At 41.0% G+C, this 15,909-nt stretch overlaps 1 long non-coding RNA gene across 1 annotated transcript; it reads right to left on the bottom strand.

Moving 5' to 3' along the window:
• Positions 1-4,030: 4,030 nt before the first annotated feature.
• On the bottom strand, positions 4,031-15,198 carry LOC115283050. The gene is made up of 2 exons (XR_003904879.1): positions 15,082-15,198; positions 4,031-4,290 (listed from the first exon to the last, which is right to left on the bottom strand). It is a non-coding gene; the product is annotated as an uncharacterized LOC115283050 (long non-coding RNA).
• Between the last annotated feature and the right edge of the window lie 711 nt (positions 15,199-15,909).

The following is a 15,909-nucleotide window of genomic DNA, read 5'->3' as shown; positions in this document are numbered from 1 at the left end:
TGAGTAATTATTTCTCAAGTTGAGAAATGTGCACCCTTACAGTTTCACTGGCGTAGTCTCTAAGATATGTGTCATTTTTCCTTTAAAAGTATAAAAAACAACATTCTACTACAGGCTGCACATAAATACTTTAATGAGAGCTTCAAAAAACATAAATGAGAAGGCAAACAAAGATATGAAACCTGAGATGACCACTGTTAACATTTTGATATGTATTTGTGGGAAATATATTTCTCATAAGCCTGAGATGCTTTTGTTTTTGCTGGTTCTTTTGTAATCCAAAAACTAAATCTAAGTACTTTACTATTTATTTTGTTATTATATGTATGTCTTTGAAATTTATAAAATACAGTTATGCACATTATAAAATCTAATGATGCAAATAACTTGATACTGAAAATCATAAAGTCTCCCATGCAATCTTTCTCAACTCAAATTCTACTCCCTAGATGTGACCACTTTTAACAGTTTCTGTATTAGATACTTCTGGTGGATCTTCTTGACTTTAAGTCAGAGTTTTTTGTTTTTAACTTCACATTAAAAACTACTCTGGAATTTTCTAAATTTCTGCCTCCTAGCCCTCCCTTAATATTAATTGACCAGGATTCCTGGGGGCAGCACTCATGCAATGATATTAACTTTAATGTCCAGTTGGTAATTTTGCTGCATCTTGAGAGTTAAGAGCCACTGAGTTATAGAATATGCTTACAAAATAATTGTTTGACCTATCCATTTTGGAAACTATCCATTAACTTTCCGTTATGAAAACTGAAAATTTAGTTTGCTTAGACAACCCCCATTTTTCCCCTTCCCCACACTTCTCACTTTGGGGAGTTACATACTTATGAATGTTTTTCCATTGGTTGCATTTAGAATTTAAAACCAATGCTGATACTTCTATATCTGGTTCATCAGATTTAGACATTATCCCTTTATTATCCATTACATGAGATGAGAATTACCCTCCTTTTCCTCTCTTTCCCCTTTCCCCCATTCTACCTATCAACTTCTGTTAATCATATATATGCTTGAATATTGTAAGATTGACAGTATTAAAGTTATATTCTAGTATGTCTTATATATTGTGTCATTATTATATATTTATATATCATTTTATATTATTATATAATTTTTAACAATGATAGCATATAATAATATTAATAAGAGTCTTGCTTCATCACTTATTAACTTTGTAATCTTGGTCAAATTGCTTGACTACTTTTTGCCTTAGTTCTTCATCTCCACAAAGAGGAAAATAATGTATATCTTTTGGGTGGCTGTGAAGATGATCTTACTAACTCACAGCACCCCATAAAGACTCACTCACTATATGTTAGTCATTCTTTACTGCTTAGCCCAGTTGTGTGTAAGCATGACACTTTTACTGCATCAACATGATTGCCTCTGGACCACATAAAAGCAGAATACTTCTTGAATCAAGGTTAAGTGAATTTCTTTTCTTATGCTCTAACAATCGCTTTTTAAAAATACTATTGTCAATTTTTGTTTCATATTCTGCCCTCTGATTTCCTGGACTGTTTCCCCCTCACCCTGCCAGAAGTCTCTAAATGCCTTTCTTTTTTCTTGTTTGAAAAAAGGTAGTATGTCCCACTACATCTTCACAATATTTCAGCCTTTCCATTATGTGGTCTAAGACTGCCTGGAATCCCCTTTCTTCCTGGGGACCCTCCTCCACCCCCTGACCTCTTGCTACAATCTAGACCAGATGCTTTCTAGGCTTCAGGGACACCACTGGGGTCTATCAGTGTTTCCTGCATTCCACCATTTCCTCCCTTTGATCTCTCTCTCTTTTTGCTGGTGTAAATCCTCAAATAATTTCCTCAGAATGGTACATGAAAGGTGAATTTTCCTAATCCTTGCATACTTGGAAACCTTATTATTTGCCATCAGGCATTCACAATGAAACTCTTAGCAGTATTTTTTTTTCTTTCTATTTGACAAGCTCATTCTAAAACCTATAGGGAAACAAGAAAGACCCACATGAACCAAAACAACTTTGAAAAGGAAAAACAAACTTGGAGAGCTCACTCTACCAAACTTCAATGCTTATTTTAAAGCCATAGAATTCAACAACATGTGATATTGATATAAAGATAAAAAGCTCAATGCCTCAGGTATCTTTCAATACTCAACCACCTTAAACGATCACTTCTTTCCATGTGGGGCTCACAAAGAAGATCTGACCAGTTCACAAATGGGCATGACCACAAAAATGTGTCACTGGTAATATGTGTGTTCTAGATCTCAGGAGCCCCATCAACAGTTTGGGTTCAACCTGAACAGAAGAATTTCCTTGCAACTAGGATGCTGGGAACATGTGTTGGTGTTATTGGACATCTTGGATTCTATGTCTATTCATTACCGCCGTGGCCACCATCATTCATATAACTATCTCTCTGAGTAGATTTGGACACCAGCCTCCCACTGACATCCTTGCTTTTATCCATTCGGCACACTGAAGTGACAGTACTTTGTCTGAAATGCAGGTCTAGGGGTGCCTGGGGGGCTCATTTAGGCATATGACTCAGGCCATGATCTTGTGGTTTATGAGTTTGACCCCCACATCAGATTCTGTGCTGACAGCTCAGAGTCAGGAGCCTGCTTCAGATTCTGTCTCTGTCTCTCCCTGCCCCTTTCCTGCCCATATTCTGTCTGTCTGTTTGTCCCTCTCAAAAATAAATAAACATTGAAATGCAGACCTAGTGAGTTTATCCCCCCATGACATTTCCCCTGCTAACACACTCACACAGATCTCAGATCCTTCAGCATGGCTTCATATAACCTATGTGAGATGGCTCTTCCTCTTTCTCTTTCCTTGAGTCGAGTTTTTCCCATGTACTAGGTTCTCTCTCACATGCCAATTTATGCACCAGCTTTCTTGGAGCCTAGAATGTTTTTTCTTTCCTGGTACTCTCTTCTCCATATTTCAAGTCTCTGCAAAGATTGTACTTGCCTTGGCAAGCCTTTGATGCCCTCACAGTTGGAACATTGCTTCTTCATGTCTTTTTTTTTCCCCTCTAATGTTTTTTTTTTTTTGAGAGAGAGAGAGAAAGAGAGAGAGAGAGAGAGAGAGAGAGAGAGAGAGAGCGAGCATGAGCAAGGGGAGGAGCAGAGAGAGAGGGAGACACAGAATATGAAGCAGGTTTCAGGCTCTGAGCTGTCAGCACAGAGCCCGACGTGGGTCTCAAACCCATGAATTGTGAAATCATGACCTGAGCCAAAGCCAGATGCTCGACAGACTGAGCCACGCAGGCACCCTTCTTCATGTCTTTTAATAGCACTTCCCTTCCATTTGCCACACTAGACCATACTCTTTGGGGACAGGTTCCCTGGACATCTGCTCACAAGTGTCTGGTACATGGCAGATGATCACCAAACGCTCATCAAAATATGCAAAGGAAGAGGAAAGGGTGCAAAAGGAATAACTCTCTTAAATCTATCCTCCTTCTTGGGCTGTGGCTGGAGAGTAGCTGGTATTATTTTCAAGCACAAAGTTCCAACGCTGTTGGCCTGGTTTACATTACTCTTTCATGAGGTCTAAAAAAGGAAACAGGGCCATTGGCTGAGTTTTCTAAATATGTTATTAGAAGTGATCTCTTTTTAATGATTGCCACCTCCCTGCCACTTGGAACACAGAGTAGGGAAGTCTCATATCGACAACCTCGTGGCCTTGGTAAGAACTAACTGCTGCCCAAAGCTCCAAGAAGAGAATGTGGTGTTGCTTCAGAGGACAGTGGCCGAAGTTTGCAGATTGCAATGTGCCTGTGCAAATCTCTGTGTGATTGTGTCAGCTGTTTGTGTTAGGAGAAGATGGTAAAACCAGGAGGCTTCTTGATGGATTTGTAAGTGATATTCACAGTGGAGGAAGGATTTGAGAGTCCAATAGCAAATTGGCCCTTTTTGGAAAGTTTTATAAGAACTCTCTTTCTCAACCCACATTTGCATTCCTGCTGAATGGGCTTTTTAGACTTTCCTTGTGAACATGCATAAAATCAACAGCCAAAGAAAATGCATTTTGGAGATGGCTCTGTACCAGGATAAATACAGGTTGATTTTATTCAAAGATAATGAGATTTTTCCCCCAAGTTATGGAGGTAATGACTCTGATTTCTTTTATCAAACATACCAGTCATTATGAGTATAAATGAGTTCAGGGATCTTGAATGCAGGTCCCTCGGGAAGCCGTGCACTTATGAAATCCACGCTTCCTCTCCTTATGTCCTTTCTGGAGCCCCTTGCAGGCTTGGCCCCTGAACGTGTGACACATTCCTTTGGAAAGAGTAAAAAATCACTCAGAATTAGAATGGTGAACAGGGTAGGTAATTAAAAGGTATATTTCTCTTACAGACAGAAGAACGAGAAGACAGAGAAAGAGCAAGTTGGTGTGAAACATAACTGCAATGCTATGGGAGGGTTTAGCACATGGCTGTGTCTTCACATCCCTGTGGAAGTTCAAGGCTGATTCTTAAGCTAGAAATTGGCCTGATGCAAAGTAGTTCTGATGGTTTAAAGTGCCCAGGTGACACTAATTCAGCATCAGCCATGATTCCGTATACCATAGCAAACTTCAAATTTTATTCTTTGAAAAAAAATCTAAAGCAAGGAATGTCATTAAGTCCTCATAAATATTTGTCTTGTCATTAATGATAATCTCAGAGAATTCCATAGGCAATGGGATCCACCCTTCCCTTACTGGAAGCAAAAAAGCAGACATAGCCACACACCTGGGTAAATTCAAGATGATGTGAATGTGGGTGGAGGCCACCTGTGTGCCTACTTGTGCGCAGGACAGACACCAATAAAGGGAACCTTGGGCTACCCAGCTACTGACGAAGTGAAGCTCACACAAAATGTGTACATCTGCCAAGGAGTAGCATTTTCTGAGTTCATACTCTCCCCTAGGCAACCTTCTAAACACATCCCATTGATCATCTCATTTAACCCTTCCCACCCCCATCCCATGCTATAAAATGTTTCTGTTATACAAAGACACAGAGAAGTTTCATTATTCTTCTAAAGCCACAGAGAGACACTCAGGCAGATTTCAGAGTCCTGGATGATGCTTAGGAATGTTCATTCTCTCCTATAAAAAGAAGGACCGAATGCTGGTGGCTTTTTATTCCTTTGTGGGTCTATGTCCTTTGCGGGGTCAGAAATAGTCAAGTGCATTTTGTGACTAGGGAACTGGAAGCAAGAAAATGTAACTGGTCAAATACAATCCATGGTGAAACGTTACCAGACTTTGATCATGAATTGGGCATAGACTATGAAGACGGGCAGGAGTGAAATATGATTCTCAGCATGCATGGTTTTACGGAAATTCAGGGATAGGATGGGGGTGAAGAGATCAGTCTGTTTTAAACATTTGGAGTTTGAAGAAGGATAGAATATCCAAGTGGGTCAGTACTGTCAGAGAATGGAACCCCGGCTTCAGAGAAAGGTGTGGTGCATCCTCACTAAGCCAACTGAAGACTAAATTAGGACAAGACACCATCAGAAAATGAGAGGGGGAAAAGAGTGTGGGGAGCCATTGAAGAGTTGTTTCATTGGAGGCTCCCTGATATTCACCAATCAAATTACAAGTTCTCTTATTTATGTTTCAAGAGAACAAACTTATGGCAAAGACTGAAAAAATAGAAACTTTGTGATGTTCCTCAAAAAAATGTGATAAATATTATATAGAAAGAAATCGAGATGCAGTACAAACAGAAGTACAAAGAGATGATCTAAATATGGATGTAGGTCAAGAGAAATGTTTTGATGAGAAATGAAGTTGCAATACCAATGTATAATCCTTTTTGATCAAGCCAAAACTACATCTGTAATTCTTAACCAATTTTTGCTCTAAAATTTACTCAAAAACATCACTTCGTGATGCATCATCTTTTTCTTCTGGGTGTATGTACCACTTAATTGGGCATCTTCGGTCACAGAATTCAGCTAATTTTAGTATTTTAGATCAATCTTCTCTCATCATCTGAATTGAAAATAACCTTTGGTGTTGGGCACCTTGGTGGCTCAGTTCATTAAGCATCTGACTTCAGCTCAGGTCATGATCTCATGGTTTATGAGTTTGAGCTCCTTGATGGGCTCTGTGCTGACAGCTCAGAGCCTGGACCCTGCTTTGGGTTCTGTGTCTCCTTTTCTCTCTGCTCCTTCCTCAGTCACACTCTGTCTCTCTCTCAAAAATAAATAAAAGATTTTTTTAAATTTAGCATTTTATTTATTTTTAAGAGAAAAAGAGAGAGAGACAGCATGAGCAGGGGAGGGTCAGAGAAAGAGGGAGACACAGAATCTGAAGACAGGCTCCAGGCTCTGAGTTAGCTCTCAGCACAGAGCCAAATGTGGGTTCAAACCCACCAACTGTGAGATCATGACCTGAGCCAAAGTCAGGCACTTAACTGACTGAGCCACCCGGCCGCCCCTAAAATATTTTTTAAAAGAGGGGGGGCACCTGGGTGGCTCAGTCAGTTAAGTGTCTGACTTTGACCCAGGTCATGATCTCACAGTTTGTGGGTTGGAGCCCCGCATCAGGCTCTGTGCTGACAGCTCGGAGCCTGGAGCCTGCTTCAGATTCTGTCTGTCTGTCTGTCTGTCTGTCTCTCTCTCTCTCTGCCCCTCCCCTACTCATGCTCTGTCTCTGTCTATCAACAATAAATAAATGTTAAAAAAATTTTAGTTAAAAAAAATAGAAAAGAACTTGTAGTCAAGATTCCCATCTTCTCTTCCTTTTATACAATCATTGCACAGTGAATTGATTGAGGTACCTCTTTCATACAAACAACCCTTGTTTACTGGGAACCACTTTTTGTACTTGGCACAAAGATAAATAAGTCATAAGTAAAAAACGATTACAGCCAGTTACAAAAGACCACATGTTGCATAATTCTAGTTATAGGAAATGTCCAGACTTGGCAAATCTGTAGAGATGTAGACACATGAATGCCCAGGGTTTGGGGAGGGATGATGTGGGGTTTGCTGGGTTGATAGCCAAAAGGGCATGGAGCTCCTTTTAGGTAGATAAAAATGTTCTGCAATTGATTACAGTAACGGTTGTGCAACTCTGCATATAACAAAACCCACTGAATTACACACTTTAATGGAAGAATTGTATGGTGTGCCAATTAGATCTCAAAATTGCTAGTACAGAGTTGGTTCTCTCTGGAGGAAAACACTGTATTCAAATAAAATGGAAAGTACAATGGTTCTTTGCTTGTGCAAAGAGCTCAGTGCAAAGCAGAGGAGGGCATTTATTTTGTCCAAGAGTTTCAAGGAAGCTCAACAACCATTTGCCAATTGTTTGATTGACTGACTCATGACTCGCTTGCCTTCAGTGCTCAGCGCCATATTGCTTTTAGCTTCAATAGCTCTTGGCTTTCTCAGAATTGGATATGAATTCATGAAATCAAGGGTCGATCATCTGGGAGAGGAGCATGCCCCGTGGCTGCCTGGAGCTCTCTGAAACATTTGCTTTGCTTCAGACCAAGCCCAGAAGAACAGGAAATCAAGCTCTGACATATGGCATTTGGTCCAGTGGCCAGAGCTTTCTTTCCTTCGAAGATTAATGAAGCACATGGATGCCAGCCCTTTCCTTTCAACTAGCCACAATAATCGGCTCTCGGCAGCCTGCCGTTTTAATATTGCTTCACTTCAATGCGCAGGAACGGTCCCAACTGGAAAAGGCCGGGAAAACTTGGTCCAAGATTTTTTATGAAGAGCAGCTTAACAACCCCTCTAGAACATTCCATAAGCAATATTACAAGCTTTCCTTTCTTTTTATATCTAGGAATGGAGGAACGCATTGGGGGGAAGGGCATTGTAATCATGAGTCAAATTTCAAAGTCTAAAAGTTGAGCCTCTGTGAGGCCCTGGATATTTTCTAAATTAATTGACCATCAAATTCTTACCCTCTACATCTGCATTACATTATGGATCATAAAACTATTTGGGGTTTTTTGCTACTTAAAGGAAAGACTGTGTGGGCATAATGCTTTGAGAGGGCCTGCTCCTTTTCAAAACTTATTTTGAATTCATAAAAAGAAACGGGATTATCTTTTGTGTTTATGCATCACCATTCCTCTCTAAGAAGCTCAAAGGACTTTGCATAGTCTTGTCGGCCTTGATAAGGGAAAATGGAGACAGACTTCAGTGTTAGCAGCAAACTCGGGGGGAACTTGGATTTCCTGCTAAGCTTGTCAGTGTTCTCAGACTGTTTCATTTGACAAATTATGTAAAAAGAGTACATTCCCTCGGCCCTTTCCTTTATTAACCTATTCTGCTAGTCCCTCAACGAATACTTGGTAAAGAGTGTGCCAGACATGGCGTAAGACTGGGAATACCAAAAAAAGAGAAGAGCTTCTGTTCAGAGAGTGTTTACAGGCTGGTGTGGGGGACAAGTGAAACGGAAGTAAATAAATCCATGGTAAGAGAAACAAAACTGGTGCCATGATAGGAGACAAGGCAGGGAATCCGTTTACCCACTACACCTAAAATTAGTCCAAAACTCTCCTGGAGGAGGTGGTGACTGAGCTGAAATAGGAAGAACAGAATCCTTCCACACAAGGAAAGAGTCAAGGAAATGTGCAACAGGCATGGGGAGAGGAGTAGATGGTGCAAAGGCCCTGAGGCAGGAAAGAGTTTATGTTTTAGGAGCATATAGGCTAACATGGCCAGATAAAGTTAGTGAGGGGAAGACTGTGGGAGAAATTAATATTGGCTAGCTATATTGCTCTTTTTTTAAAGTTTATTTATTTATTTTTGAGAAAGAGGGAGCATGAGCGGGGGATGGGGGGGAGGTTAGAAAGAGGGAGACAGAATCCTAAGCAGGTTCTGCACTGTCATCGCCGGGCCCAATGTGGGGCTCAAACTCACAAACCCTGCGATCATGACCTGAGCTGAAATCAAGAGTCAGACGCTTAACCGATTGAGCCCCCCCAGGAGCCCTATTTGCTAACTCTTCTTTCGACTGTTTACTATGTCAATACACACTAGGCTAAGCCATCCACATGCTTCATCTGACTCCAAAAATATGAGGTAGGCATCATCACCATCCATATTTTACATATGAGAAAAGAGAGTAGAAAGTTGAGTCTACTGCCTAACACACACAGCTAACAACACAGGTCAGGGAACAGTGATTTGATGCCAGAGTGCCGTCACTTAGCTAGTCTGCTGTGCTGTTCCCTGGTTGTTAGGTGACCCTTGAGGAGTAGGGGATCCAGGGGAGGAAACAAACAATAAGAATACAAAGTCTTGGCTCAAGTAAATCAGAGGATGCTCACGGAACATCTGGACAAGGCTGAGGGGTCAGCCATGGCTTGCTGGGGGAATTCACCAGATGGAGAGCATGAAGCAGAGCTGGTGTTCCAAGATGGAGACCGGACACTCTGCAAGCTCATGAGTAGCTCAGAGGACCACACAGTTGTGCATGACTGAAACACGGGGCAGGAAGTGGCTGGGGCTTGTTGAGAGATCATGGACCACCATCAGGTTCAAAGCCATAAAGATCTAACCCTCTTCGCTGACTTCTACCATCACCCAGAACATCAAACTATCGAGGCTCTCATTAGTGTTAAAGGCAAAAACAGGGGCCCCTGGGTGGCTCAGTCAGTTAGGTGTCCGACTTCAGCTCAGGTCATGATCTCACAGTTTGTGAGTTCAAGCAAGCCCCATGTCAGGCTCTGTGCTGACAGCTCAGAGCCTGGAGCTGCTTTGGATTCTGTGTCTCCCTCTCTCTCTCTGCCCCTCCCTTGCTCATGCTCATGCTCTGTCTCTCTCTCTCTCTCTCAAAAATAAACATTTAAAATTTTTAGGAAAAAAGGCAACAACATCTTACGTTTGGGGGCAGGTCAAGGGAAATCAGTGAAGAGAAAATACAGAATGATGTATTTGTGAGGCTGTATCCATATTCAAGGATTTCATACAAAAGACCACACAACACCCAAGTCTTGCTCAAGTCTGGGAAGCTATCTGCCTACTCTCCTGAGTCACAGAGGAGTTTTTCCAAGGTTTTAGAACTCTGATAAACAAACCTCACACACTGTCTTTGAATCTGCCTTTTTGGTTCTGGGGAATCTATCTACAGCTTGAGTTTGGCTTGGAAATTGCCTTTTTCTAAAGATAAGGTTAAATCTAGCTCTTGGCCAGTGTTATGTGAAGGGCAGTAGGGAGCCGAAAGGTCAAGGCAGGAAATGTCAAGTAGGAAACACCCTGGAAATTCCTTGGAGCCATGCTTGCTCTCTCATTCGTTCCCATGATACAAGCCTATGGCTATTTCCCCTTCTTTCTTTATTGTGCTCTGTTTGGTCCCAGGAACATGCCGTTTGAAGGCAGACTGGGTGGGCCCACCCAGTCCTCACAATGGCGTCCCCTGTGTAAGACATCCAAACCTCGAGGCCAAAACCCTTACTCCGAGGACCTTCAGCGAGAGTCCCGAAGCTTCTGCTCCCCAACCCCACCCCAATGAAAGCATGTAGAGGAAACCAAATAGCGCAAAAAAAAATTAGGTAGTGATTTGTCCCTTTGTACATATTCCGTTTAATTTTTACAGCCTTCTTTTGCCATCCCAGAAGTAAAATGTGTTTATTGCTGAATACTTGGAAAATACAGAGAGCTAGAAAAGAAGCAAATGCAAATTACCTATGATCATATAACACTTTGTACAATGTGGAATAAATCTCTTCAGTTATTGTTACTTAACTATAAAATATATTTATTTCCTTTTGTGTTACAGAAATGCGTGTTTTTACAAAAGGTATATTTAGGTACACACACACACACACACACACACACACACAAAGAATACATACAAATGTGTCATCACCAAAAAAGTTATGACCTAAAGTAGACTCTATTGCATATGTGGTATCAATTTTCCATTTTTCTAATGTGTTTTCTTCATTATTTACAAGTCCTTTGTGTATTAGGGGTTCCAATGCTTTGTTAGTTATATATGTTGCAACAGTTTCTCAAATTTTAGCCTCTTATTGGCCAGTCTTGTTTGCATGCAAGTGTTTGTAGTTTTTATGTTGTTAAATGCCTGCCTTGTATTTTCCTTAAAACTCTTCATCTACCCAATGATATGGAAAGAATTACCTGTCCTGGGGTGCCTGGGTGGCTCAGTTGGTTAAACGTCTGACTCTTGGTATTGGCTCAGGTCAGGATCTCACAATTCATGAGATTCAGCCCCACATCAAGCTCTGTGCTGGTAGTGTGAAGCCTGCTTAGGATTTTCTCTCTCAATCTCTCTCTTTCAATAAATAAGATAAAAAGTATAAAAAATAAAAAATAAAAAATCACCTATGTCTATTAAACTTTTATAGTTTTCTTTTCTGAAATAAATCATTAATCCTTGTGGAATTTATGCTGGTAATATGTATGTATATTACCAGCATAAATACATAAATATATAAAAATAAATATATATTATATTCTTCACTATATATAGTAAAGAAAATATATTGCTTTGTATTTTTCAAAAATAAGAGCCAGTTACTTCAGTATCATATGCAGGGTTTTGTTCTTGGCAAATCTATCCTGTCCTCACTGAATGAAAATGCCACTATTATTAAATAATAATTTTATATGGTTGCAGTCTGTTTTAGACTTCACATGCTGCCCCCTACCCATCAGTCTATCTGTACCACACTCAGTCTCAGCATTTTACTGTATATCTTTTAACTGACAAGGAAAGACCCTCTTCATTACTCATTTGTAGTTATTTCTGGGTGTTTATTTTTCCAACTTAAGAATCATGTTGGAAATTACTAGTAAAATCCCCCTGAGATCTTTCTGGGAATGAGAGAATCAGAGCTGGAGGCAGAAAGAGCTTTGGGACCTTATTCTCTCCCTCTCTCTCCCTCCCTCTCTCTCTCTCTCCCTCTCTCTCTCTCTCCCTCTCTCTCTCTATATACATATATGTCCTCTCTCTGTCACCCTCTCTCATTCTCTCCCCCTCTCTCCTTCTCCCCTTCTCTCTCTCCATCCCCCTCTCCCTCTCTCATTTTGTGACGGTGTATGGGCTTCCCAATCCCTTCTTGCTCTTACAACAACTCTCATGGCTGTTACATCTTTGTTCCTTCACTGCAGACCCTACTGTCAACTGGTCTCGTTTCTCAGTATTCCTCAATCGTCTCTCCTAGAATCTCAGCCTACCCACGTGAACCAGACCGCAGATCACTGGCCAGCTGTTGGATCACCTCTCTCGGAGCCACCTGCCTTCCCCAGCTCTAATCAGTTGGGAGCAATGGGTGGAAGAGGAGAGAGTGGCATGTGATAACCGTGGTTAAGTACCACAGACTGTGAGAAGCGGAGATTTTCTGAGCTAGGAGTGTGTGCAGTGCAAACTTTTGGCCACTTGTCCAGAATAGGTCATAAATATAAGCAGAATGTGAAGTATATAAAAACTATATTTTCCATACGACTCCAAATCTTAAATAGATCAACTTTAAATGACACATATATATGTATTTATAACATTTATTGAGTCCTTATAACTAGCTAGACACAGTGCTAAATGCTTCACAACCATTATTACATTATTAAACTGTTCTCAGTCACAAGGTGAATATTGTTCTCCGGATTTTACAGCTGGGAGAACTGAGACTCAAAGAAATTTTTTTTAAAAAATTACTCAAATTCACAAGGTTAATGTCAAAGCCAGAAATTGAACCAACCTCATTTTGTCTCCAAAAGCCAGACTTTTCAATGTTATACTCCTGTGCTTTCTTTTATTTTTTTTAAGTTTATTTACTTTAAGAGGGAGAGAGAGCAGTGGAAGGGCAGAGAGAATGAGAGAGTGAGGAAGCGAGAAAAAAGAGAGAGAGAGAGTGAGAATCCTAAGCAGGCTCAGAATTATCAGTGCAGAACCTAATTTAGAGCTCAATCTCATGAACTGTGAGATTCTGATGGGAGCTGAGATCAAGGGTCTGATGCTTAACCAACTGAGCCACCAGGCGCCCCTATACTCCCATGCCTTCAAAAGGGCTAAAGGGAAATGTGTAAATATTAATGGGGTTTATCTATGGTCAACAGGACTACAAATGATGGGATTTTCATACAAGAGAATCCAGCAAGGCCTACATAGTTTCCAGAATTTGATCGACAGTATTTCAATCTTGATGCTGCTGTTTACTTGATGTTTGTCTTTGAGCAAGTCACTTCACCTTTGTAAGATTCACTTTTTTAAGCTATGAAATGGAAGTTTTTAAAGTCTATGCCCTAGAGTAGTTGTAAGAATTAAGTGGGAGTAGTTTAATTAATCCGTTAATTAAATGTAAGGAACCACAGTGCACTGTCACAGGCAAGTTCAATAAAGAGTAGCTTGTATTTTTATGTTTTTCAGTATTTTCCCGAATTTCTCAGTGATCATATATTTTACCTCTACGTAAGTGGAAAGGGAGTGAAGAAATTAGTTTATCTTTAATAATGGATACAGGTATTTGAAATGGCAATATTGAATTGCATTGAGCCATAAATAAAGACATGCATGTTTAGGAAAAGCTAACAAGATTTTTATTTGTAGTTGAAGTCTCAAAGGTGCAACAGCAGACCTATTTTTATTTTTTGAGCAAACTTAACAGAGCCACATGAAAACTGTTTCTCCCAACACTAGCTTTGGCTGGTTTCGTTCCCCAGCTACTCTCTGAATGGAGCCCACTGATTCTATGTTCCATAAATGTCCTTTAGGATGCTGCTTTTCAGAATGAATTATTGAACCTCCAGCATCAGAGTCTTTTGATCAGAATGCAGATTCCTGAGCTCTCGCTATCACTCATGGAGTCAGAATCTCAGGAGATGAGTTATGTGTTCCAGGAACCTTAAAAAACAAAACAAAATGAAATGCTGGTTCCCCTGGAAACTCTATGCACACTGATTTTTGAGTCACTCCTCTAAAAGCCCTGATGGCTTCTTGGCCTTTTGGCAAAGATCAGGTGTACTCCAAAATACCTGAAATCGATGGGGGTCAGGGGGAAGGAAAGTGGGTTTTAAGCCCAGTGCTGACATTAACTAGCTGTGTGTCTTTGAGAAAGCCCCTTCAACCCAGCCTATCAATTTCCGCATCTGTCCAATGAATCACCGGACTTCTGAGGTCTCTTTCATGCTCTTCTTTCAACCCATGTAAAAATGCATGTCACAAAAGATAACTGAAAAATGCCTCAGGGAGAATACTGGACCCGATCCGTACCTGAAAGAGCAGGAAGAACTTATTTGACAAAGGACCCCAGCCATCAAGAAACATAGCTGATACTGGAGGGTCAATGAGACGACATTCCTGAACTGAATCATCCATTTCTTCTTGGAAAGTAGCCAAAGGCAAATTATGAGCAAAGACTGAAAACCGCCTGATATGTTAAGATAAACATTTTGGATTTGTGTAAGGAAGCAACCAGGGGTCACTGATGGCTGAGTAGGGACATGACATAGTAGAAGGGATGTTCTGGATGTTAGGAAACATAAAATTTGTGTGGCAAAATATGCATTTAGGTGGCTCCTAGGAACCCTTGGGTAAAGATAGAAGCATGTGTTAAACTGAAATGGGACACCAAGAAATGATTCAAAAGAGGCAGAAGCTCCCAGTTGCAGCTCTGACATAAAGAGAGCTTGAGCGCTGCCACTCCCATGCTTACAAGACAAAGTGGGGCCAACTGAAGATGGGTGCCTTTTCACAGACTTGTCAGAGGACCGGAATCACAGAACCAGCCTCCACATCTGGAGAGAGACCTCCTGGGAGTCGCAGCCCAGCTCTCGTACCTGGCACCGAAGCTCCTGGAACCCCTGAGTTAGTAGGACTGTTTCAATTTGAGGACATGCTGGAGGCAGGGAAGAGGCTAGCCTGAGAGTGAGAAAATCATGGCAGTCACAGTCTCAGGAGGGTGGGACATGCTTTCATGGGTTTTACTTCTAGGAACCCCATCATGTTGTCAGAATGAAGAACTTAAAAAAGATCTCCTCATGGCCCAGGCAGGGAGAGAGGGAGAGAGCACCGTGGGATCAACCTGAGCAGTCTCTGTTGCAAAGTCCTAATCTCCAGGGAAAGGACTTTCCAGAGCCTTAGCTTACCTGGGGATGGGCATTTCTGCCATTGTGACCTCCTATATGTCTTCTGTCTCTTCTAACAGAGTAGGGAGGAGAAAGTGTAAAAACACCAGCCTGTGAAACTGAAGGCCACAGACCAGGGACACAGGCACATTAAAAGAATGGGATTTAATCACAAGGTCATAGAACACCTTCTTCCCCCCCATTGTGACGTCACACCACCAGGGTTCTAGTAAAATAAGTCAATCACAGCTGAAAGAGCTGCAAGACATATATTCTGTCTAAGGAGTTCTTAAGAGAGCTGCAAGCCAACAGGGGAGACAAAATCAAGGATGCTAGAGGTAATAGAAACCTCTAGCAACTACAGCTACAGCAACCATGAAACACAGCTCAGTATCTAGCCAGGTGAACAGATTACTTACCTCAGTTTCCTATTATCTCTTTCTATCATGTCAGGCTTTCAACAGAAAATTACTAGCCATGCCAAAACTCAAGAGAAAAAAATACACACACACACAATGTGAAGACACAACACAAGCATTAAAATGGATCAAGAAGATGGAGTTTACATATACAATGGAATACTACATGGCAATGAGAAAGAATGAAATCTGGCCATTTGTAGCATCATGAATGGAACTTTAGGGTATTATGCTAAGTGAAATAAGTCAGGCAGAGAAAGACAGATACCATATGTTTTCACTCATATGTGGAACAGGAGAAACTTACCAGAGGACCATAGGGGAAGGGAAGGGGGAAAAATAGTTAAGGAGAGGGAGGGAGACAAACCACAAGAGATTCTTAAATACTGAGAACAAACTGAGGGTTGGTGGGGGGTGGGGGAGAAGGGGA

The sequence above is a fragment of the Suricata suricatta genome, chromosome 17, assembly GCF_006229205.1.
Source record: "Suricata suricatta isolate VVHF042 chromosome 17, meerkat_22Aug2017_6uvM2_HiC, whole genome shotgun sequence".
Lineage (NCBI taxonomy): Eukaryota > Metazoa > Chordata > Mammalia > Carnivora > Herpestidae > Suricata > Suricata suricatta.
The sequence above is the reverse complement of the archived record's forward strand: the minus strand, read 5'-3'. Positions and strand labels throughout refer to the sequence as shown.